Source organism: Coturnix japonica, chromosome 2, assembly GCF_054131305.1.
Source record: "Coturnix japonica strain WE chromosome 2, WE-NBRP24, whole genome shotgun sequence".
NCBI classification, from domain to species: domain Eukaryota; kingdom Metazoa; phylum Chordata; class Aves; order Galliformes; family Phasianidae; genus Coturnix; species Coturnix japonica.
This window is the reverse complement of record NC_140664.1, coordinates 9,001,904-9,027,604: the sequence shown is the minus strand read 5'-3', so window position 1 is coordinate 9,027,604 and position 25,701 is coordinate 9,001,904. Positions and strand designations below refer to the sequence as shown.

Sequence of the window (25,701 nt, the reverse complement as noted above, 5' to 3'; positions counted from 1 at the left end):
TTCTGCATCAGGTTCATACTGGGAACCAAATGGATAAAATGCAGTGTGAGGTCTGCACGGTGCTGTGGAAAACTGATGTAGGAAAATGGGAGTGAGGAGGATAATGGACTAAGCCATCACAGATACTGGTGCAGTGGAGGGTGAAGCAGACCCTCACTGCCCACGCAACAGTCAATTTTCATGGAACCATGTGATTCAAATAGCAGAGGCTTGGGGGAAATTTTCTCCTGCCTTTTGGCACTTCATTCTGCCCTGGTTGGCAGCCATCACTGGATACGCTGCCTCTTGCCAAACCTATTCATAGACGCCTAATCTTCGGCATCCCACCAGCTCAGTGTTGTGGACTTTCTACCAGGAGCCAAATATGTCAACGCCATTATACAAGTGGCTTCTGAGTGTCTTGTGCATGGCCAGGCAGTGAGCCTGTGGCTGAGCAGGTGTTGAAATCCAGCTCTCCCAAGCTTTGGATTGGCAGCTTTTCTGCCAGAAAATCCTTCATTTAACTAAAACCAACCCACTACAGGGAACTGGGTAGGAAGGAAGTTTCTGTGTGTTCATGCACCCCTTCTAGACTCCCTTCACCTCTTCACAAAGGCATCTGCTCTCAGGGAAAAGACACTGAAATACTGCTCTGTGTTGATACCTCTGATAACATGCACTGGGAAGAAGAAGGTACAAAATGCTTTGACTAAAGCTCAAGATGGGTCATGCATGTTTGCAAACTGTTCCTGCACAGCCCTATCACTGGCTCTTACCTGTGGGAGTCTGTCAGGTGTAGCAGCAGGTTCCTGTACCACCTCTTGCTTCTACTTCAAAGCAGGAACACGCTGCCCTGGAACAGACTGACCTTTGACATAATTCTCTCTTTTTTTTCCCCTCGAGCCAAGGGAAGCTAATACACCCTTAGCTGTGTGTCAGCTCTCCTTGCAACAGCGACAATGTTGTTGTGCTCCTGGCATTAAGTGAGAAATCAATGTTACTGGGGGAGCAAACTGCCAAACAGGTGGCAAACACACACACATTTATTCTTGAACTGGAGCAGGAGGTACAACATCTCCTTCAGACCCACTGATGGGAGAGGAGATCTCATCATGCTTTGTTTGTGTTCAAAGCGCGGCTGTCCAGAGGATGGTGCCCAAATAGATAAGGCTCTGGGCACAGATGTCTGCTTTGATTATTTCTTGCCTTTTGCTACAAACCATATGGCAGTGCGGGCAGCACAGATAGCTGGCAATCAAAATTCCTGGGCTCCCTCCCTGACTTCACCATTTGCTCACTTAATTTCCAAAGCAGTTTTCATGCATCAGCTAAACTTGCCACCTTGAGCCCCCTCCCAGCTTTAAACCAAGAGCTCTCCCTTGTTACTGGAGGTGCTTTTAAAAATATTAACCACATCTTGCTCTGCTATCACAAAATTAGATGCACTTAATGCTTGTAAACTACTTTGGCACCAACAGATAAAAGGCGCTACAGACAGGTCGCTAATTAGTTTGATTAAGTAAAGCGCCTAAAGTTTGCCATAGCTGCTGGAGAACCACAGGCTGATCCATCTATAACCCGGAGGAGTAAGATGAATTAGGTATGATAAGGATTGTTTGGTTTCTGGTCTGTCAACCAGTGAATGAAATGACTCCGTGTTTATATGCCAGGTCACAGAGAAAAGCTTCTTGTGATTGGAAATGATTAGGCACGCTGGTGATTAATGTTTCCAGTGCTCTTTGATCCAGAGCTGCCAGTTGGAATGAGCCTGGCTGCACAGAGACATCCCGACTGCCTTGTAGCAAATGTGCACAGGGTAGAAAATTGAATGAAAAGGAGGGTGGAGATGGGAAGGTTCTGCCATGAGATACGCTGAATTTCCATCAGGGACTCCAGGGTTGCATTCTCTGAACCTTCTTTTTATTCCTGGAAGTCAAGGCAGTTTGTGACTTGTTTAGTGCTTGTAAAGCGTATTCGTTGTAAAGAAAATGTTCGGGAAGATTGCCAAGTCATCTAACCACCCAGTGCTGATTAGGACCTCAGGGTCTGGTAAGCTAAGAAAGCATCCTAGGTTAGGGGGAAAACAAACAAACAAACAAACAAACAAACAAACAACTTTAAAAGCTTTAAAATTCAGCCCTTTCTGAATAGTCAGTAGCTCTCATGAAACCCTTGCTGTCTCTCTCAGCCATCTCCTGCATGCCTCCTTGTGATGGTTATTCTTTCAGGTGCAGGATTTCCCATTTTTAACCCTCAATTAGGGTATGCCCCTTTTATCATAGGAGAGATAGTTGAAATAGTTTCCTAAGACAAGACACAGCAAGATTTGCTTGCGTAAGAAGAATCTAACCACTTCTTATCACTCCCACATCACCCCAATGTCTGTCTTCATTACTGTGTATCTCCATCATGCTTTGGTTGTTATGATTGAACCTTAAACCAACTGAGAGCCAACTATATTTTGTTAATATCAAGAACTGTAGTATTTGTCATTCTTACTTGGTCGTTCTGGGGTGATGACCTCATTTGTGCAAAGTTCTGTATATCAGAATAGGATTTCTAATACAAATCAGAATGGTCCATCTGTGGAATTAGCAGGTGATGGGTGAGCACTCAGAAGGACTCTTAAGGTTTGTGGTGAACACTCTGAAATGCTTTGATGTAGCAAGGAATCACAGAATGGTTTGTGTTGGAAGAGATCATCTAGTTCCAGGGAGCTGAGCTTCAAACTCATACATCTAAGAGTATGTCAGCCATTGCCAAATCTGTAGCTGCTAGCTAGATGTTTTAGAAAAACTTCCAAATCCTTATCAATTTATCTGAAAATGCTTCAACTGCAAACCCTAGTGTTTCAGCAGTTACAGCTGCATTTGTTCAGGGAGGAGAGAAGACAGAAGCTGCTGCTGCACCTTCCTTGAGTAGCCCAAGATCTTCCTTGCAGCCTTGGCCACTTCAGTGCAAGGGGGAAGAGTGCTGGACATCTTGGTCATCCCACATTTCACTTCACCTGTGTATGATATGAAGACCAATTTTCTGGAACAGAAGAAAACATTTTAAATATCAGAATTTTTCAGGTGTCAAGAATCCAGTGGTTGCAAAATGCTTCCCAGTAAATCCCACTTCCCTTTCCAGTCAGTCACCTACCCATTGCTGCTTCACATCCCCAGGCAGAATCTGTGCTTTCCTGGCGCACATAGCCCAGAGCCACAGCTGGTCCCCATCTGAAACTGCTGATCTCCAGCAGCGTGCAAACTTATCCCCAAGCTGGTCAGGCAATTTTAGCTTTTCTCTCCTTCGCTCAGCTGCTTTTGCACAATGGGTAGAAATCTCATTATCTTTCAGTTCTCTGACATGTTTAATTGCTTTCAGCAACTGTATTAAACAGAGTGAAGATGGACAGACAGTGATGTCCTAGACCCTGTTATGTGGGAAATGGGTATAAATACATGAATGCATCAGTTTCCTGCCTTTGTGAAGCTGTGCTTAATGCCTGTTCTCAAGCCGTAAGTTGTCTTCCTGTGGGTGGCCTGGAACAGGTAATATCAATTTAATTGCAGATCATTTCTGCAAAAATAGGTGCTTACTTTGCTCACTTCCTTATTTTCAAATGGCTCCATGGTGGCTGCCTGGCTGCTGCCTGACCCACTACAAGTGCTCTTGTTTCCCTACCTGGCTGGCGAAGCTGTACTGGTATGTTGTTGGGACAGAGAACAGTGACGTATGGTCTACTGGCAACCTGCAAGTGGAGCCAAACAAAATACATGTAGGCATCACCCCAAGCACCTCCAGAATTGCTGCACCCAGTGGATTCCCATTGTCTCAAACATCTCTTTGTGTTTAATAGCTACGGAGGTGTCTGCATCACTCTCACATATGGCAAATTAGGATCCGGGATCAGGGAAGGGAGGAGTGTGGGATAAGACACATCTCCAGCTCCTCAGGGTAGGAATTGCTACTTATCTGAAGCAATTTTGGAGAGATATTTCAGGTGCAATACTTCAGGTAGAAGACGTCCCACAGGTGTGCTGTGGTGACTGGTTGTCCTCAACTCCTCTCCAGCTATCATGCTTATGGTTTCCATCTCCCACCAGCCCAACTCCCCTTCTGCCTCTATGTGGAGGTCAGGAAAGCTTCAGTGTGACTGATACATCCATCCTCTTTATTGTGTCCATCACAGTGTTTGTCCTTACAGAGAAACAATCCTTTGTTGCTAGGCTTTTGAATTTTAAGGCACCCAGCCAAAAATTACATAGTGTGATCTGTTTGCCTCATGCATGTGTTATTGCTGGTATGGTTAATCCTATGGCTGATGACTCTGGGGTATCTTATCTGTGGGATCTCTTGGGCTTGTAGCTCATGCCACGATGGGCTTCTGGTGGGCTGAGAACTTTGTCTATAACCAGTTTTGCCTCTACAAGTGAATAGCCTCTTTTCCTCACTTTCATGGGAAAATGCTGCACCCACTCGGAGGCCGAACCTTGCATGCCCACTCATGTCAGAGATGGAAGATGGAAGTGCTTGTGCTTTGCACTGGTTCATGATGTGGAGCATTAAACAAGTTGGCAGTCAGGGGAAACCTAGACAGTGAGAAGCAGGAGGCTCACTGCCCCTCTGGGCAGGGTTAGACTGTACAGAAACCTGGCGTGGAGGCTGTCTGCCAGGTGAGGGTGCAGCCCAGGCCATTAAAAGTCTGGATATGCAGGAGCTGGAGCTGCTGTCTGAGCTAGCAAAAGATCTTTAACTCTTTCTATCTTTTGCACTCATACGAAACAAGTACTCTTGCATCCTTACTGCTTCCTACTCCAACCTCAATAGATGAGGACAATTTTTCCCCTGAATTTATATGCAGCAAAGTACATACTAAGAAGTAGTGGAAGAGAATCACAGAAACATGAAGTCTAGGTTGGAAAAGAACTCTCAAAATATCTGGTCCAACTTTCTGTTGAAAGCAGAGCTGCAGATTAGGCTGTTCAAGGCTGAGAAAAGCCACATCTTTAGTATTTCTGATGAGAAAGATTCAGCTCTTCTCCAAGTAACTGATCCTAATCTTCAGTTGTTCTCACAGCAACATTTTTTCTTAATATCTAGATGGAATTTCCTTTGAAGCCACTTGTTCCTGTTACTTCTTTTCCCATCATATTGGAGGAAATCCCAGAAGCACCCCTTAGGTATCAGAAGGCAGTTATTTGATTCCTCCACTCTGAATCTTCACATCCAAAGTCTGAACAGGGACAATTCAATCAGCATTTCCTCAGCCCCTTCTGGACCATCTCAGTGTCTCAATGTCTTTCTTCAACTGTGGAAAAAGAAACAGGACAGTGTTCCAGCTGTGGCCTAACTAGTGCCAAGTAGAGTAGGGGAAATCACATGCCTAGATCTGCCAGCTATATTTTTGCTAATCCAGCCCAGGATGCTGCTGGCCTTCACTGCTGCCAGGATACACAGTTGGCTCATGTTCAGTTTTCTATCTGCCAGGACACCCAGGGATTTTTCAGTAGGGTTACTGCCCAGCCAGCCAGTGCCCAGCTGGTGCTACTGCTTGGGATTATTGCATCTTGGGTTCAGGACCTGACATTTGTATTTTCTGAACCTCATGGTAAAACTCATTCTTATTGGCCAAATCTGTTGAAATCTGTCTATATGGTGCGTTTTCCTTCTAGCATATCTTCCTCCTTTTCTAGTTCACCCTAAAACTTGCTGAGGGTGCATTCAATCCTATCAGCCAGATCATTTCTCAAGTTGAACCACATTGACTCAAGAAATTTCATTTGCAACCTTGGCTCTGAACCTTTAACAAGCAGCTTCTGAGTTCAACAGTTCTGTCATTTTTTTTTTAGTGTGGATTTTTTATCTGTCCAGACCTTATCTTAACAGCTTGACAAAGAGGATTTTGTGGAATACTGTCAAACATTTTGCTAAAATCAAGGTAGATGATATCCACAGCTTTCCTCTCCTCAACTGAGTAAATTGTTTGGCCAAGCATGATTTACCCTTCAGTAAATCCATGTTGTTCTGTTTTACAGAGAGTTTCTTGTCATTTGTGTGCTTAGGAATTGCTTTTGCAAGGACCTGTACCATAGTTTTCCCAGGGACTAAAATGCAGCGAACCAGACTCTTCCTTTTTTAACCTTTCTGTAGATGCAGATAGTGTGTATATGTATTGTTGTATATATATATACTTGTATGCATATATATACATGTAAATTTGTGTATGTATACATATATATTTAACCTGTCTAGAATACTCTTCTTCAGATAAAACTGTTAACTCTTAGTATTTCATCTCCACTGCAAGGAAGGAATAACTTGGCCTACACCAGATAAACTAATCAAAGCCATATGAATGACAATATACAAAGAGGAGAAGGACCGTGTATATATTGATAATGTCCAGAATTAGATGAATAGGACAAATTGTGATCTTAGAAATAACAGTGGTCCATGGTGACTAGTCATGACTTAAATTCTGGAGACACTCCTGCTCATGGTGTAATAATCCTGTTTGCAGGTCAGGGTTAAAAAAAACCAGATTTCTGCAGGAAGGAGTGAGCTTGGTTTCATAGGTTGCTTGTATGCTGTGAGATGAGTGCTGGAACAAAGGTGGGGATTATTAGGTGGTGTTTTCAGCTTTTGAGAGGTAATTATCTTCAGAAAAATCTTCTTGTTAACAGAAGGCCTCAGCCATTTTGCACAGACTAGTGCAGTAGATGGCCTAGTTTTGGAATCATCACAACTGGGACAATTACATCAGAATCATAGAATCATAGAATCATAGAATTATAGAACAGCTTGGGTTGGAAGGGACATCAAGCTCCAACCCTCCTGCCACAGGAATGGCCACCAACCAAATCAGTTATACATTAATATTCACTCTCAGAACTATATATTTCTTTCACGATGCAAATTAAGCTAGACATCCCTTTTTCCAGCTTTGAAATACCAGGGATTATTCAAAGATACACTAATAATTGCATTGGAACATGCTTTTAGAAAATATTTTTGTAACCACCAGATTGGCTAAAATTAGGAAGTCTGTTTTCTCAGTTCAACAGTTTACCATGGCCTTTGTATATCAGTTGTTGGTGTCTTGTAATACATCTTTTGAGACCTTGAATGGTACTACCCTCATAGACAAGTGATTTGCCAGTGCAGAACTATTTATTCAAGCTGTAAAGAGTAATTGTAATTGCAAATAGAATTGTAGTTGTAAGGCAATTGACATGACATTGCTTAGCAGTTTTAATATTCACAGAGTGGGAAGTTGTGTTAGGTTTTAAAAATCTCCACTAGTGAAGTGTATCCTCAAGCCTTCCACCCTCTAGGAAAGTGGAAATCTGGCATCCACTCAGGCTCTGTTAATACAGACCTCAAGTTGTCCTGAGACATAGAGATAGAAAGTGGACTTTACCTGTCATTTCTCCTTTCTCTGTTTTTCTTCTCTGCTGGAATTACCCATTTCTGGTCTCAGTGGGAAGGTTAATGGAAAACAAGATACCATTGAAACATGCCATTGCTACATCTATAGTCAGTCTTACATGTGTATACTTCAACAGTCAGCTGAGTTTAAATAAATATGTAAACTTCTGTTTTTGGCATAGCAAAAAAGTGACAGCTGTTTGCTATGATGTTTCCCTCTTTTGCGGGCAGCATGCTGGCATTGCAGAGGTAGAACTGTTTGGGGTGTCATTTGCTTGCAACACTTTATCACAGTTCCCCACAAGCCCTCCCTCAGTCAGGCTGCTTACAGATTTCGAATGAAAGGCCCTGTTCACACATGCAGCAACTCGAATTATCTCTAAATAAACTAGTATATGTGGAGAGTAATTCATGAACACTTTCAGAGTGATGATAAATGACAGGCATAGCCAGTGCGTACATGGTGGCCCCTCAGGGATGTGTCTCCATCAAGTTGTGCAAAGATACTGTAGAAGGACGTGGAAACATGACCTGAAAATAAGAGCTGTGTCTTTTCGCCTTTTAGAAGCCAGGCTGTAAGTGGCAGGCGTGCTGTGTTTGATCTGTCTCCTCTTGTTAATACTGTGCTTCCAGAACTTGACAGATACTTTGGGTTTTACCCCCACTTCCTCGTCATGTGACTACCCGTAGGCTTCCAGAAAAGCTACAGTTGTCTTAGCCCTTTAAAGACACCTTAAATAGTCAGTTCTCATAGATGATACATTCTAAGAATTTCTGTTCTGCCTCTCTATCTTATGCCCTTGTTGACATGAATCTTCAACTACAGTTGAGCTTTGGTTTAACACAGGGCATTATTCTGTGATGAAAGAGAGGAAATGCCTGCAAATACTGGGACCTTAGGATGTTATAGCTACATCTATCCTAATAGGTTAAACAGGGACAAGGCATAGCCCTGAGCACTGTCCATACTATAAAGCTGTTAGCACAACTCCAGCCCACACCATCTAGTGCTTCTCCAGACAGCGCCTAGGCACTGTCTGGGGACTTGGCTGGCCAGCAGCCATCTCCAGTAGGTAATTTGGCCACAGGCATCTTGTTCTGGGGAGGTGAAAGGGCTTAGCTGTCTGGATGTGAGCTGCTGGGCAGCTGGCTCTTATGCCAAAACACAGTCCTTGACTTGTTTTATTTTCTTGTATGGACAAGATGAAGGCTTGAGGGATACAGGACTCTCAGTAATGAAGTATAACATACATTATTTCTGCAGTTCTAGGTGCATTTTTGAAATATATATTTTTCTTGGATTTTCACTTACTATATTACTCTCATATAGTCTTGAGAACCTTGTATATCTACTATTACTCCCATACTGAAATACAGGAAGGGAGGAAACACTCATTTTCAGATAGCAGACATAAAATAATGTGAAATGTCTGGTGAGAAGTTTTTCTCTGGTTAACAGAGAAACCATAGATGATTCATAGATCGGTGCTGATACATTTAAAAAGCAGTTGGTATCTTCTCTTGAGACTAAAGGAAGGAGAAACAGAAGGTAAGACGGTTCAAAAGCATTGACATAACCCAAAGAAGTGGTATACAGTTCCGTGCATAGAGGTTTACTCTCTATATAATCTGTAGGCTTTATATGTAGGTAAATAGTGTACATTTTATTACTCATAATTTCATTGTAAAATGCATCTGCTATTCTCAGATTGGTGATACATACAGGTTCTGTTAAAAAAATGACTAATTTTTCTGCCCTTAAAATCCCAGGAGAAATTTATACAACTAAATAAGTAGACTCACCTGATGTTCCTGGGAAAAAAACTGTACTGAGATCTGAATCAATACTGCAAACCACATTCTTTATAAACCATTAGTCTCGGAACCCAGCACAGATGAATTATAGATAAAATGCATCTTGCTCTAGTACATCAATGTATTGCTTGTACCGAGGATCCCAACACTGAACACACTGCTCCAAACACAATCTCACAAGTGTCAGATAACTGAGAGAAATTACTTCTTTCAACTTACAGTTGTCTCACCATAGAACATACCCTGGTTACTCAGCTTTGACATCAATAGTACTTTACCTGAGTTTTAACAGGGTACCTGCAGAAGAGTTGGCATGTCTCTAACTGACCAATTAACGCTATAAACATGCCCTACTTGAAAAAATAGCGGTGAGCCTCAGTCCTCTTTGTATATTCTGGTGCATCTGCATGACCTGTTATATGGGGTCCAATCTACATAGGTCACATTGTCAAGAGAAAGTACTTGACAGGGTCTAGAGGCAGCAGGGATTTTGTATCATAGAGGGTTTCAGGTACACTATGGTCCTGAAAGATCTCCACATTGTTTTATATCCATCTAGTCTTCTGTATCTTATGCTTTTTAACAAAAATCATCCTGAAGGAGGGGACATGAGGCTTGACTCAGGCATCCGGATATAGCTGAACGGCTCAAGCCAGTGGATCTGTCCAAGGGTTAGCAACATATTTAAGCCAAAGTGAAGAAGATGCACAGAAATGTGCTGGTAGTTCTAAAGTACTCAAGAAGGATCAACTATTTGGGTGGGGGAAAAATTCCCCATCTCCTTGCCCTGCCACCTCCCACATCTTGTCATTTGTCTGTCACACTAAAAAGGTACAAAAGATGGAGGAGGTTATAAACCTCTTGCCATGTTCCCATGGCCAGAAAATCAGTGAAAAGCGTGTAGCCACAGAGCAGCCTGGAAGGCTGTCTTCGCAGGCTGGGAGGTCTGAGCACTGCCAAAGGCTTTTGTCCCCCTCTCTCAGCCTGAAGCCCTGAAAGAATATCATTTGTTTCCATGACAGTATGGATCTGTTAACTTGCATGTGTGTTTTTGCTTGGATGTGTGCTCAACTCTAAAGCAGGTCTGAATTTAAGTAAAGCCCTTTGCTTGAATGGCAAACCTTGATCAACATATCACATGACAAATTCCATAATGGTTATAAAAAATGTATGGGGAGTTATCTGCCAGTTTTCAGGGAAGGATGTGCGGTCACCACTTGAAATATCAAACTTCTGGCTCTGCCTCCATCTCCATAGAGGTTTTTTAAAAAATCATTTGATTTTTCTGTTCTAGATAGTTGATCTGTAATACTATTCTGGCTATCTCTGTTGTGCGACTTACTTAAGGACTCCTCATCTCGACAACTTAAAGTAGTTGTTAGTGATTTTTTTGTTATTCGAACTTAAAAATATGTTCCCCCTTTCCCTACAATCCTCTTCTTTCTTCCCCCATGGGCAGATGTTTAAGACTTCTGAATATCTATTCAATTGAATAGATCTCAATTCAGGCACTCAAAAAATTGTCCCATTTAGAAATTAGGCCGAACACCCCTGCCATGGCATGACACAGATTTGTCTTAGTTGGACACATAACCTAACCCAGCACAGATCAGTGCAGAGGTGAGAGTGATAGAAAGATGTTACCTATCTTGGCTGAAAGAAAGTTTTGTCCTATAGTTGTAATAGTCTTCTGTGTTCCTCCAGGACAGTGGATTTTACTCTTTGTGAAAGGCCTGTGTAAGCCTGAAATAAAAAGACAGCTGAGGGCAATTCTGCAGTCATTTTGACTGTGTACTGCAGGAGCAGTATGACTGCTAGGGATAGCAGCAATTCCTAGAGTGGACCTGCTTGTCCCTTATGCTAATAAACAAGTGATAGAATTTTATGTTGAAAGAGGATTGATGCATATTAAAACATATTATTGGATAGGAAGAAACACGTAATTATGCCATGTCCTGCTTACTAGTTTTTTTTGACACTTTTGACAACTTTTTAGTCATTTGCAAGCAATCTCCTTTGCTATGTACTTTTCTGTAACATATCTGCTACAAATCTTGAAAGGTTTTAGAGCTGACATAAAACTAGTTCTCCCATCCCCACTGGACTTCATTGAGGATGAGAATCAGGTAAAAGACTTATGAAAACAAATATTGTTTTGGCTGAGCCCTGATAGGACAACAGCTCCATTGTTCCACTCTGATAGTTGCTGTGACTCATCTGTAAAGTACTGTCTGGACTCATTTCTTAAAAATGTGCTCCGTCCAAAGAACTGGCTGTCTAAAACTGGGAATACCAAAAAAGAACAGCTTTCTGTTCTTTCACGTGTTGACTGACCTTTTCTACATCACCTTAGCTTGAAAGGTAGAGCACGTACTGTCTTATGCAGCAAGGTGGTTTCAATAAGAAGAACGTGTTTGTGGATGTTTGTTCTTTTGCCTTTTGCAGAAATGAGATAAGTGGAGAGAGGACATGTTTCAAGTCTTTCAAGCCTCAGTGGGAAGTGAAGGCAGGTGTCCTCAGTGGCTAATCCACCAGTGATGGCTGCTTCAGAATCAGTAGGGTTGGCAAGACTGGAAAAGGCCACTCTGCATCTTACCATGGCCTCTGGTCACATCCAGTTGGCTTCTGGTTTCAAACAATTTCCCAAGCCTTTGGGAATCTCAGAGCGAGATGAGGACTCCTGCCAAGACTTGTGGCTAATAGAAATGTAACACTGAGCAGAGAACATGGAGACATTTCCTGCCATTATCTAGGATTCACAAATGCTACTTTTCCCTGAAATGAGAGAAAACTAACAATGTTTTCTTCAGTCACTCAAAGAAAAAAATAAATTCAAGAGTGAGGGTTAGGGAGAACTCAGACCTGCCATCTTCTTGGTGAGAACACATTCCTTCCTTTCCACATGTGTGTTTTCCCAAAAGCCTGTAATCTTTTGCTGCAGTTGGACAAGATAAGCACTTACTTAAAGTAAAGCTATGAGTAATCTTTCTCTTAAGGATTTTAAGTACCAGGTTGAATTAGGACTTTAGAAAGGTAAGTGAAAACTGCCTTTGCAAAGAGCATCTTCCGTGCATGGAATCTGAAATTGGTCTGATGCAAAAACTGTTGATCTGCTCTGTTAGGTATATGAGAAATCTGGCTATGCTGAAACCAGCAGCAAAATTGCCATTGATTTTGGGAGAGCTGAATTTTATCCCTGTTATGCTATCTACATCACTTTTTTTTTCTGTACTTTTTCCTATTGCTTTCACTATACAGGCACGGAGGACCTGTGAAAAACACTGATACGATTGAGACGCCCTTACTATTGTGGCGGGAGGTGAGCAGATGCCACTATCAGAAAACATTTAAAGTTTTGTCTAGCACTTCTGTTTTTCATTCTTCTTACCTACCCTGCTTCAGTTTTCCAGGTTAAACTTGTGCATGAAGGACATCTTATTATTTTGGGTATTCTGTGTTCTTCATTGTTTTTTAGATTCATAACTTGCAGAACATTCTTTCCAGCAGGGCAGTTCTCAACAGGATGTTAATGAGACCAGTCCTCCCCTTTCTCTGGTTAGTGAATCCCAGCTTTCACAAACTACAGCTAAAACCTGCTTTTTCATTGAAATACAAAACACACAGCCACTCGCAAATGTCATTTTTTTCTTAGCATGGGGAAAATATGGGACATAGACATATTTTGATGTGGGTTTTGAACAGAGTTTCAGTATAGAGATAGTTCATCTTTAATTTATAATTATACTCAATTGAACCATTCTGGGAAAATATATTTTGTGGTTCTTGTGCAGGGGAAGAAGGGTAAAAACCTTCTGCCCTAAGTAGAAAAAGTTACAATGTACAGTGCAGACCAGTGTTCCCTAAATAAAAACTTAATGTAAAATGCTTAAAATGTTTTTCAGAATTAAAATCACTGATACTAAAACACATTTTGCAGATACACTATTCTTTCTCTGGGAAAAACAGAAACATTCCTGTTTGTTTTCTACCTCTTTTGCCACAAGGTATAACCGTGTGTTTTAATATGATTATGAGAACTGCTACAGGAAATTCTCTGGCCTCTGTTGTGCCCAGGGTTGACTTAGTTGATCGAAATGACATTTCTGGCCTGAAAGTTCATCAATCATCAGAGCCCAACGGAAAGCTTATGATAGTGTGGTATGTTTATAGAGGTACTTCTAGTCTTTTAGGAGCCAAAAGCGTTTTATAAACAGTAATTGATTCATGCCTGCCTTGCACACAAATGCAGCCACCACCAAGGATGAGGTTTGTACTGTTTTTACAGGGGATAGCAATGGGGAAGATGTTGGTAGGCAACATGTATTAATCAAAACTGGGATTTTGTCTGTGTTCAGGCTTACAAAAGGGTTATGGGATTTTTCAAGGGTTGGTACTGGTTGGGCTGTAAAGCACCACCAGTGAGGTCACCCATGGATTGTGGAGGGGTTACTGCCTCTGTACCAGCAGTGGGAATGTACTGTCAACTGAATTATCACTCCCTGGGCCTAATGTGTTTCAGTGTCCTTTGCTCTGCATTTGGACAAGAGAAATTTCCTTGTACCTCCTGTTTGGTACTGCAGGTAACTATGTACTTCGGATACAATTGTGTGTTTTGCAGTGTGCAGCCTGTATGCCTACCTCTTGTTCATACCAGCTGGCTGGTGTCCTTGCTTAAGGCTATTACCTCAAACAGCAGGGTTGGTATGCTGTGTGGTGTATTTAGCCTTTGCTTATGCTCACCACATCTCCTGGAAGGAAAGTGGATGCTTGCCTAATCTGTCAGAAACTGTCATATCCAAAATTATAGGAACAAAGAAAAACTTGAAAGGAATTTCTGCTGTACTATCTTTATCAGCCAGCCTTTCCTTATTTCCATTACATGCAGCCTTGTTTATGTCTCTTAACACTTGGGGAATACTCTAATTCTGCCCTTCTTTTCTTTCAGACCAGCTGGCTTTGGGTCTAATCCAAGATCTGCTCAGACAAGGAGAGGTTTTTTTTCTAATGTTGTCAGGAAGCTTTGGATTGTCCCCTTAACTTACACCCCTTTCTGAAATCAGAAGGCATTTATTTAACTTATTCCTAGAAAGCTGATTTCAGAAATTAGTTGAGTATAGCATCTGTATGCTCTGCTTGAAACAGATCTGTCAGAGGGTTGCTTCTCTCAGAAGAAAGAAATAAAAAAATGGAAAATAAAAAAGGAAAAAATTTTCTTTGGGATATAATATAATTTCTAGTCTTATCTATCAAATACATTTTAGTAGAAAAGCATAGAAGAAAGATTTGGTCCTTTATATGAAGCCTGCTCTTTGTCCCACAGCCAGATTTCAGAATGACAGTAGACTGACTTCCTACACGCCTATTTGAGCCATCCCTGCTGTAATAAAAGACCTGTAAACTAGCCAAACCTCACCATTAAATACATCCCCAATAGGCTAAAAGGGCCAAAAGTTTGAAGGAATACTGGAAAAAAATCTCTGGGAATCCTGACACCTCTGGCTAAGGAAACAGGCTTCAAATCTCACTCCAAAACAAGAGTGGATTTTGTTTTTAAGCCTTATCACTGAGAAGGTGTATTTTATGGATAAAAAGTTTTTGTGTTTTTATTCTTCTGGTCAGTGGTCTAAATTAGAAGAGCATCTGCTCTTGGGAAGTCCCAAAGGCATGGAAGATTAGAAGGACAGAGTGCACTTTTGTTGATTTTACAGGTACCAAGGAAGCACACAGGAAGCTTGTGGGAGATCAAGATGTTTCCTCCATGTCAGGATTTGTATATGGATCCTTTAACCACGGATCCCCACTTGGGAGCAAAGCATTACTGGAGCAGCTAACAAAGAGATTAGAGATGAGAGCTCCTGGCCATGGTGGTTTGCAGAAGTGGTAACTGCTTCTCATTGCTCCAGATGGATGGACTCAGCTGCTTAGGGACAGCTTGAACTTCAACTGTTCTCTGTCCAAACTGTACCTCTTGGTGCCAAGTGGGTCTTGCATAAAGGGTGATTCTGATCTGAGAATCAGATGGGGCTTCTGGAGCATCGTGAGCACACCCCACTGGAAAAGCCAAAGCTGGGAAAGCTGCAAACTCAGCTTCTGCTGCTGTCATTGTCCTCCAAAAATAAATACATAAATAAATAAGGCCAAAAACCTGAAGTCTTTTCAAAATATTTGTTTATTGTTTTATTCTGTCTCTCTTGTAGTCCTTATTATGTTACAACTACAGAGATATTAAGTAAGAATATTGAATGTGGTCAACTTTGTGCATACTAAGGGTGTTATAAAAAAACGATTATTACTACTGTAAAAGACTTTAAATAGTTCCATCAATCTCCTTAAAAAAGAGGAAATGAGCTGTTTTCTAACCAGTATTTTCCTATCATGGAATTGTATTGGGGGATTTTAGAGGATGTTAAATTGACTATGAGTCAGTGGGGCACCACACTGCTAAAGAAAGCTCTACTGGGCTGCTGGTAGTGCAGGGTGTGTTTCAAAACCCAAATAAAAAGTACCCAGACACTCAGTTTTCTGCTGTCCTCAGCAGTGACTGGAGTTCAGGTTGGGGCTTCATGTTGTGGGAGAGGACAAGTGACAGCCAGGAGAGCTGACCACAGCAGCATGTGGAAAATGAGAATCAGTGTTTTTTCTAAGAAGAGATTCTGGCCTGAAGGGAAGAGAAGTGAGCAAGGACAGCTCATGACAATTACAAACAAAAACACTCAGACTGCAAGTCTCCTGATTGTCAGAGGTGTTCTGTCTTCAGGATCTCGCTCTGTTTTGGGTGACAGCTGCTAAACTACACCAAATACACAAATCAGTATCAGAAAATGGAATTTGGTTCCATTCATAATCTTGCTTCTGCATCTGCTCCAAATTACAAGAGGACTGACACTGATTCATCAGTATCCAAATGCAGTCAGAAAACATCATGAGTGGTTTAAGCCCAAACTCCTTGGGGGAGATTTAATTCGGAAGGAGTATTTTTATTGTTGACCAGCAAACAGCTGATCTGACAAGAAGTCTGTGCTGGTGCTGAAAGCTTGCACAAATATTTCAGAAGGAAGCATCTTAATCCAAGGCTCATATCTCAGTTGGTGTCTCAGCAGAACCGGTCACTCTATAGTAAATCTTTCAGCATTTGAGCCTCACTGCTGCTGCCCTCTTTGAACAGTAAAGACAAGGGTCAAGTCTCCTCATTAGTCATTAAGAACTGAATATAAAAATATCATGCTGATGTAGCTGAATGGAAATGTTTAAGTTGGATTAAATACGAGCAAAAAATAAATCAGGGAAGAGCAAGCTACAAAGGGAATTGCAGATTTACTTTCCAGTCTGAAAGATTTTTAGGGCAGGGACTGTCAATTATTTTGTTTGTACAACAGTCTCAGCTTAAATGGGGCCTCTAGCTGCTTTCACAGTGTAAATTATTGATGCTGTTAGGATCCACAAAAGACAAGTGCTTAGCTTTAAGCACAGTGGTAATAAAACTGGAGTCTGGAGGAATCCTTTCACTCAAAGTCAAATATATGCTTGTGCGCTTTGGATCTGAAGCTTGGGGCTGCTTTAGATGCCTCTGTACCTGACATGATCTTGAAAAAAGGAGGATAGAAGTCTGAGTAGACACACTCAGTGCTTCCAGATAATTCTCTTGACCTCTTAGAGAAACACAACTTTGCTGACTTCACAGAAGACCACTTGAAAAGGATAGCAGGTACACGATGGCAGTGCAAACAATATCAACGCACAGCCCATCAGCCTGTCATCACATACCCTTGTCTAACAGAGGGCAAGATTGGCAAAAAGCTGAAGTGATACAAAGTTTGGCACTGGAGCCTGTGGAGAGCTGAGGTGACAGTAGGCTGGGCATCACTGCATGATGGCCCAAGGGGCATCTGTGAGGCAGGGGTGCATGGGGAACAGAGTTGGGCCAGAGCAGCACTGGGCCTTGGCGTGAAGATCTGGGCCTGTTTTGTTTCAGAGGGTCCAGATCTGCACTCCCAGCACCAGATGGGTGTTCATGAGGTGCCAAGCTGAGCTTTGATTAATCAGAAGTAACAACAAAAAAGAAAGTTAATATTCTTCAGACACTGGAGCCTTTTTGGCTTGCCATGCTTCACATAGCCTGCGCTACAGCAGATTGCAGAATTTTACAGATTTGCCAGCTTTTGGAAAAAAAGCTTTGCTTTGTTTTTGGCTCAGTTTGCACTCCTTTTCAGCCATCTCTCCCTCGCTTGTAGGTGGGAGTTTGCAATGTATTATGCATAATGTTATTTAAACCTCTATTTTGATTGTAGTTGCTATGGGACTTTTTGTTGTTGTTGTTTTCACACATCACTGATTTTTGTAGCAGCATGCTACTGTCTTAACTTGGGCACAGGGAGCAAAATTAGAGGAGCCTTAAGTTCTGCAGAAACAATGGCATGGTGTTCAACACAACCGACCTGATTCTGCCTGGCTGTAGGACCTTTTTTGGACCTCTGTTTATGTTCCTTGGACTCTCCAAACTCTTTCCGTCATTTTCCCTCTCACACACTTGCTCTTCATGAGGGATGAAGCTGCTGGCAGCCTGCAGGATGCTGTCTGCATCCAGCCAGAGGAAGATCCTATGGGAGGAAGAGTTTGTGTCCAAGGCTTCCAGCTGCTGGATAAGAGCTCTCGATTTTCTCTACTCTTTCTCTCCCAGAGTGAAGAAAGACAAGCTGTGTAACAGTCCTGGTTCAGCTCCTTACACATCTACTTGAAATACAGGGATGAGGGACAAATGGCCATACAGGTTATAACCATACAGCTCAATTTTTTTCTGGAACAGGGTGATTCAAGAAATCTTTGGGGAAATACACAGCTGAAACCTATGAGAGATCTATTGCAGATGAGGATTCTGCACCCAGAGCCCATGGAGGTGTCTTCTGACCTTTGCAAAGAGCAGCAGTACTCACCACGTGATTTATTCACCACTGTGGCTCTTAGTCTCCCCCAGGTAAGAGCTGATACCTCCCCAGTGAGAAACAGCAGCTCCCAGCTTTTCAAAGCATTCAGGAAGAGGTCTGGCTTTGCAGAGAGATAGTCATTCTTAGGGCATCCCATGCAAGGTGACCCTCCTGCTCATCTGACCTCGAAGAAGATCCTTGGCTGAGAGTGGTAAAGCCCATCCTAAACTCTGGTGGTTCAGAAGACCCTGCAGTTAATGGATCAGTTAGAAACTACTCATATCTCTGAACTATCTCTCTCCAAACATTTTGAGTGCTACCACCTGAGAAGCTTTCCTTTTTTCCAGTTTCTAACTGCTTCCTCAAACCCTTTCCATTTCTGACAGTTGTTCTCCATAAGTAAGTCTCCATGGAGCCACACTTGGAGTTGTACTCACAAGGTGCTGTGCTAAAACTGAGAATTGATAGAAACTGAAAGAAGAAAAGGAGAGGAAGGGAGTTATGCAGATCAGGAAGCCCTAGGTGCCCCATCTGCTGAACTGTGCACATAGGTATATGATTTGTTGTGCTGAATCAATCCCACCTAAAGCAGAGAGACTTAGACAAGGAAGATGTGGTGCTCATGCTTGCCTGTGGGCTTCTCAGACTGCTGCTGGAGACCTGACAAACCTGCTTGCGCAAGGCAGTACTGCTGTATTTCCAGGATTTCTCCACCCTCAGGCTCCATGCACTGCAGTAAAACTATCTGATGACAGTAGAGGTTGTTCTGCTGTAAGGCCACCACCTACCTCTTGTCCAGGTGCTGTGTGAAGCTTGTCACATTTCTACCCTGGAAATCAGGTTGAGTTCATCAGTCTTTGCAAATCCTTTGGCAGATTACTCATGGAGCCACTTCTTGGTTGCACTGGGCTGATTCCTAAATTTCTACAAGCAAATGAATTTAGAATGAAGAACCAGAGAAGTTTGAAATTTAGATCAGAATCTTTTTTCCAGTACAATTTCTTGCTTCTGTAGAACAAATTTGGGGTTGAACCATCCTTCCCCCCCCCCCCACCCTTTGATGCCATTGTTGCCTAAGCAAGGGTTAACATCTCAATGTCACCCGTCCCATTGCCCACCCTGCAACAGGCTTAGCTTGTCCTGCCATTGTTTGGACTAAACCTTCCCAGATTTACTTACTTCCTTTTGATGTCTGGCAATGTTTGTTTATTAGCGCCAGTGGCCTGTGTTAACTCTGAGTAAGTCTTTGACTAAAACCCATTCTCTGCCTTTCTTCCTCCCTTCACGGGCCTGTGAGCTGATAAACTTCAACGCTGGCTTTCAAAACCAGTGAGGTTAAACATGAACTTCTTTTACACCTGCCTGCTTTCCCAGCTAATGGACTCTGGTGGCTGCTGAGAGAGGAGTCCTTTTATGGCAAAGAGAAGGCTGCAAAGGTTGAATTGGTTTCTGGTTCATATGTCCAAGAAGTGCTTTTTTTTAAACTCGTGGAGAGGAAAAGATTATTTTAGTAAATTCCCTGCTGTCACAAGGTTGCCTGCTTAACTATAAAGCAATATAATAGCAAGACAGATTTTAGACAATATGTCTCATTGTATTAGCTATAGTCCATCAAATACCATTTTATTATCTTTATTTTTGTCATGATGCTTGAGTCAATTTTTGGGATTCAGGGTTTAGTCAACTTCTGTCTAAAGCATGAATCAAGAGAAAGAAGATGAGAGCAGTCTGGGAAGTGATAAGTATCTCCTATGGAAAGAGTCGTAACAGTTCTGCTTTTCCCTTAAACATGGGAAAGTTCTGTTAGAAGAACAAAGCCTAAAATAATAATAATAATAATTTAAAAAATCCCCATGTTTTTTTTCACACTTTTAATATTAAACATTTTTTGTTTTGCCATGGCTCTATATCAGGGGAGGAGGTACTGAAAAATCCCCTACAACTATTTGTGCCTTTTCATTTGAGACACAAAAATTCCTGACTCACTTTCACTCATGGTATTAAATTACAGACATAAGCCTACTTTCAAATTCCATACTAGTTATGTGCTCCACGTTAATATGATCATGAAATAATTTTAAAGGAAAGAATCTTTGGATTTTTATTACTCCATTATTTTGTCTTTTGAAATGTTCTTCATCAGCAGTGAATAATTCTTGAGTCATCAGTGTCTCAGAGTCCTAAAATGTTTTGTGGTTGGTTAAATGCTCTTTTTACAGCATTTACAAACCCACTGATTTTTAAAACTTCATTTTGAGAGTATACAGGCATTCCAGCTGGGGCAGTAACTCTGCTGTGGCAGGTCTGTACTCTTCTATGTAGTAATATTATCCTTGCCAAGAAGATCTCACATTCAAAACAGACGTGACTGACAGGTGGCAAAGAAGAAGGATTATAGAATATGGATTGCAGAGTGAATTCAGATTACACTGAGAGGATTTAAAAGCCCAGGGAAATTTTGTGGTCATCAAAAACTGAATTTACCTTGACAGTCAGACAACACGACAACATCACTCCTTTTTCTCTCCACTTTGGTATTTTGTCATGATTCATTCTGTCAAATCACAACATTTGCAGGAAAGGATTTTTACCTGACTTTGGCAATGATTGTTTAGGCAATGCCTTTTTTTGGTGCTGAGATTGAAAGGATGCTGCTGAATGTTTCTGGGATGGCTTAAGGAAAAGTCAGACGGCCCCTATCCAGCATGACCAGATGCAGGAGAACAGGCACCACCAGCAATTCTGCTGTTTCGTTTCCCAGCCTAGATTCACCTTTTCCAGTCTGGCCTCATAGCGTGCTCCAGCCCTGAGCAGAAGATGATCCATGCAGTTGTTGTATACTTGGAGAGGCCAAGAACAGGTTCTATGAGGCTATTTAAGTGGCTGATGGACCAGATGATCTTAGATGTCTTTTCCAACCTTAATGATTCTGTGATTCTGACTTCCACTGATCTCTGTAAACATTTGTGGCCAAGTCATCAATGCTGCAAAACAGACTGCTCAGGATGTCTGGGCACCGAGAAGAAGAGGTAGTTTACATATCAAAACCTGACACTGCCTTCCTATTTGCAGATATCAATGCCCATTTAGAAACTCTTCATTTTCAGGAGGTTTTTTCCAATACATAATCATGACTTTCTCTGTACCTAGCATGACTTTGTGTGCACGTAAGTATTCTGCAGAAGCCTGGAAACAGCTCACTGCTCATCGTGAGCCTCAGGGTGCTATTTTCCTATGGGTCAATATTTCTTAGATTGTTATGATAACTGATGACAAAAAGCCTGTTTACAAGGAAAACAGTATTGACAGTAGCTAATGCAGTTGCAAATCCCAAGTGCATTTCAGCGTAAATCTGCATATAAACACAATTCTTTGTAAAGGAAACCCTTATTTCCATAGCAGGCTTCTTTCAGAATAATGAATAGATTTGCCTTGTCTTTAAATAAGGTTGTGAGTCACAGGAAAGTTTTGGTTCTCATTTCTGCATGGACAAACCCCAGGTTCTAGTATGTTCCAAATATCTTCCTTTAAACATTTATTTGCCTGTTGCGGTGCCTGACTGCTTGTGCCCTTTGCCTGAGCAGTAAGCCAGTTCCCTTTGAAGATGTTTACTAATTAAATCAGAACAAAGATGGAATGAGTGTTAAGCACCTTCAAACACTTGTTGTGGGCTTCAGTCCCGTGATTGTACTTCACAAGCTGCCATAAAATCCACATATTTGAGAACACTCTACATAGCAATTCCTGTAATTGATTTTTTTTTTTTTTTTGAGGATAAATTAAGGCAAAAAGTAAACAATAAAAGAAAATGAAAATGTGACTTGTTTCATAGTCTTTTACATCTGCACCTGCTACAACAGGAAAAGGGCACAGCTTTTTGGATCTGACAGGACACTGAGAACCAGCATAGGGGACTGCAACTCCACTGATGGCTTTAGGAAACTTGTTGGCTCTGCTCCTTTTCCTTATCTGCCAAGCATAGGATAGTATTTAGAAACAGAAGCGTGAACCAAATTTGCAGCTACTGTCACTGCCACCTCCAGGGTATCCAAATTCTAAATAACTCTTATTTTTAGAATCTGGGATAAAGTTGCTTTCTCACTCATTTGGGTGTGACACACTTGTGCTGATCTCAATAGATGCAGATCTTTTTAATTAAAGAACAATGATAAAAAGCCACATAAATGGGTTGCCTCAAAGCATCATCATGCTGCAAATGCTAATTATAGTAATTATATAAGATTGCTCACGTTTATTTTCTAGGTGGGAAGGCACACCAGCTGACCGGGTTTCAATGTGTGGCTTTTTCAGCAAGATTTTAAGGAGTCAAGTCACTTCCCTTGGAGTTGTTGTTCTTTGCAAACTGAATAGTGATGGTAAACCTCAGCTAGTGCTTACTTAAGGCATGAAAAAGTATCACATGATACTTTCTTTCAGCAAGTTCCTGTCTTAGCTAAAAACACAGACTTGGTCTTCTTGGCCTATTAACACTTGGCCTCTCCTAGACTGACATATGCTGCTATCTGGGGAAATAAAGGAACTATAGTGAATGCATGCAGCATTCTTAGAAGACTGCTGATATTTTTGCAGTGTGTTATTTAGCCATCCTGATTTAGTAAACATGCCAAGATTTCAACATTTAGAACATTTCAGAACAATAATAAACCCAGCATGGTCTGGTCCCACCATCATCTTCAGTCAGAAATGGCTTTCTGGAAGGGGAAACCTGGAACTTTAGCAGAGACTATTGGATTGCTCCAGGTGAATTATGTGGAGGGAGGCTTCACCAGAAAGCTGGGAGGACAAAGTTCTAGGAGCAGTTTCACTGGTGAAATGGCCAAAGTGGGGAGAAGGACCCTTGGTAAACTGACAAGAGGGTCAAGAGAAACAGGGAGATCATGCTGCTTAGGGCACAGAAAGAACCACTTCATGATCCCCACATTCTGTGATTAACGTTTGTTTCAAACTGACTAAAATTATGTTAATCTGTATTTTCAGTGAAGCACCAAGCAACTCCTGATGAACACCTTAAGAAGTCAAGACTGCTTTCCTCATCTCAAAATAAACACAGTTTGGAAGAGGACTAAAAACATCTTGTTAGAGCCAGACAAGTGAAATAAAGTAATTTTGAATCATTCTCAATTAAAAATAATTAAAGGGTGTTGAAAATCCTGCCTAAAGATGATGTGTTTCCAGAATAAAAATGCTGAAATTAAATTGCTCCAGAGTGGGAATTCTTTTTAAACTAAAGGAGTTCAGTGCTAAAACTGTAAACTTAATTAAAAACAAAAAGAAAGAGAGAAAGAGAGAGAGAGAGAGAGAGAGAGAGAAAGAGAGAAATGGAGAAATGAAGAGAGAAAGACAAAAAGAGAGAAAGAAAAAGAGAGAAAGAAACGAAAAAGAAAAAGAAAGAAAGAAAGAAAGAAAGAAAGAAAGAAAGAAAGAAAGAAAGAAAGGAAGGAAGGAAGGAAGGAAGGAAGGAAGGAAGGAAGGAAGGAAGGAAGGAAGGAAGGAAGGAAGGAAGGAAGGAAGGAAGGAAGGAAGGAAGGAAGGAAGGAAGGAAGGAAGGAAGGAAGGAAGGAAGGAAGGAAGGAAGGAAGGAAGGAAGGAAGGAAGGAAGGAAGGAAGGAAGGAAGGAAGGAAGGAAGGAAGGAAGGAAGGAAGGAAGGAAGGAAGGAAGGAAGGAAGGAAGGAAGGAAGGAAGGAAGGAAGGAAGGAAGGAAGGAAGGAAGGAAGGAAGGAAGGAAGGAAGGAAGGAAGGAAGGAAGGAAGGAAGGAAGGAAGGAAGGAAGGAAGGAAAAGAAGGAATCTCTAATCCTGCATTATATTTTTTGGCTGCTGAAATTAAAATAAATAAATAAACAAACCCATCTTAAGATTTTTATTCATCTTTTCCTTTGAGACTGATGTATGCAGAGGAGTAGAAACATGCAGGATAAGTATATTAGCATTAAAGCTCTTTAATAAATACCTGAATGGTTGTAAGACAGTATAAGTTGGAAGGGACTTCAGGAGATCTGTCCAGACTCTTGCTGAAAGCGGGGAGAGCATTAAGATCATAGAATAATAGAACTGTTTGAATTGGGAGGGACCAGTTCCCCTGCAAAGAACAGAACAGGGACACCTACAGCTTAATCAGGCTGCTCAAAGTTCCATCCAGCTTGATCTGTAATGTCTCCAGGGTATCCACTACCTCTCTGAGCATCCTGTTAAAGTACTTCACTGCCCTTATTGTAGAAAACATTTCCTTCTATCCATCTAAGTCTTCCCTCTTTTAGTTTGAAACCATTTACTTTGTTCTGTCACAATTGACCCTGCAAAAGAGCCCGTGCTCTTCCTTCTTATAGCCCCCTTTAGATATTGAATGGCTGCTCTCAGCTCACCCCAGAGCCTTCCCTTCTCCAGGCTGAAGAGCCCCAGCTCTCTCACCATGTCCTCATAGGGCAGATATTCCATTCCATGGTCAGATTAGGCTACTTGGGGCCTGTATCAAGTGAGCTTTAGAAAGTCTCCTAAAATGGAGACCCTGTTCCTTCTAGGCTCATATTTGCATACTCCAAGAGAGTCCACAACGTACTGTGCGGCACTGTTTTCACCTGGGAGTGACAGGATAGGGGCTCCAAGTTTGCTCCGATTCTGTTCTGTGCCATCACAGATTGGGGCCTGACAGCCTCCTGGAGCTTGTATCTGGGAAAAAGTAAAATCAGTGCTTCTGCTTAGTGTTTTTGTACAACTGATTTTATGGAGCAGAAGAAATAGAGTTTGTCCAGAGCCAGTTATGGCATCGTATTTCAGATCACTTAAAGTTAAAGGCAACATTTTCAGAGGCATAACTGGGTGCGTGGGTCCATCTGATGAGACAGAGAAAAAAAAAAACTGGGCATAGATTACCAGCAATGCCTGGTTCCTTGCTGTTATGGTGTTTCCTTTCCTATACTGGAATTGAAGGCACGCACCTCATCTACCGTAGGATTTCCTAGTGCCCCCAGAACACAAAGCTGTGCAATAAAAATCCTTTCACCTTTTAAGGAACACATTTTTACTATTATGAAACGTATATTTTATTTTTTTACCTATCAAAGAAGAATCTGAACACATTTCTATTCTTTATTTTCAATACTACCGCTTCAATACAACTTTCTCTTAACAAAGACAAACAAAGACAGAGAAAATGCCTACTGAAAAGCTCGGGTAGCTCCATGAGTAGCCAAGTTGAGGAGGTTTAATTTCCTATATATCTATGTCTTGGAGTTGAATTTTTTTGTGTGGACCCTCCAGTGTCTAATGATAACTGAATCATAGGATGGTCTAGGTGGGTAGGATTCCCTGGGGTTTTTCAGTCTAGCATCTTGATCAGACATAGTAAAGGGGGTGCAGTTTATATAGACAAAAATTTTCTCCCACCTGTGTAGCTTGATAAAGAAAACTGTGCAGGTTACAGCACAGCCATCTAGAAATCAGCTTAGGCTGGGTACTCTTGCCAACTCAGATGTGGCTGTCACATAGTGCAGTCACAACACTCATGTCTGATGCTTTCCAAAGTCTGTGTTGTAGTCATCACCTAAACTGC

At 41.6% G+C, this 25,701-nt stretch overlaps 1 long non-coding RNA gene across 5 annotated transcripts in view; it reads left to right on the top strand.

Annotated features, from left to right (window-relative positions):
• Positions 1–23,348, top strand: part of LOC146761678 (uncharacterized) — a 60,704-nt gene extending 37,356 nt beyond the window's left edge. For 3 of the 5 annotated variants that reach the window (XR_014942420.1, XR_014942422.1, XR_014942421.1), the window contains exons 3-4: positions 18,014–18,181; positions 23,130–23,348. This is a non-coding gene — a long non-coding RNA (uncharacterized LOC146761678). Of the gene's footprint in view, positions 1–12,468; positions 12,599–18,013; positions 18,182–23,129 lie in introns of those variants that run through there. The other 2 variants (XR_014942418.1, XR_014942419.1) reach the window with 2 other exon arrangements.
• Positions 23,349–25,701: the final 2,353 nt, after the last annotated feature.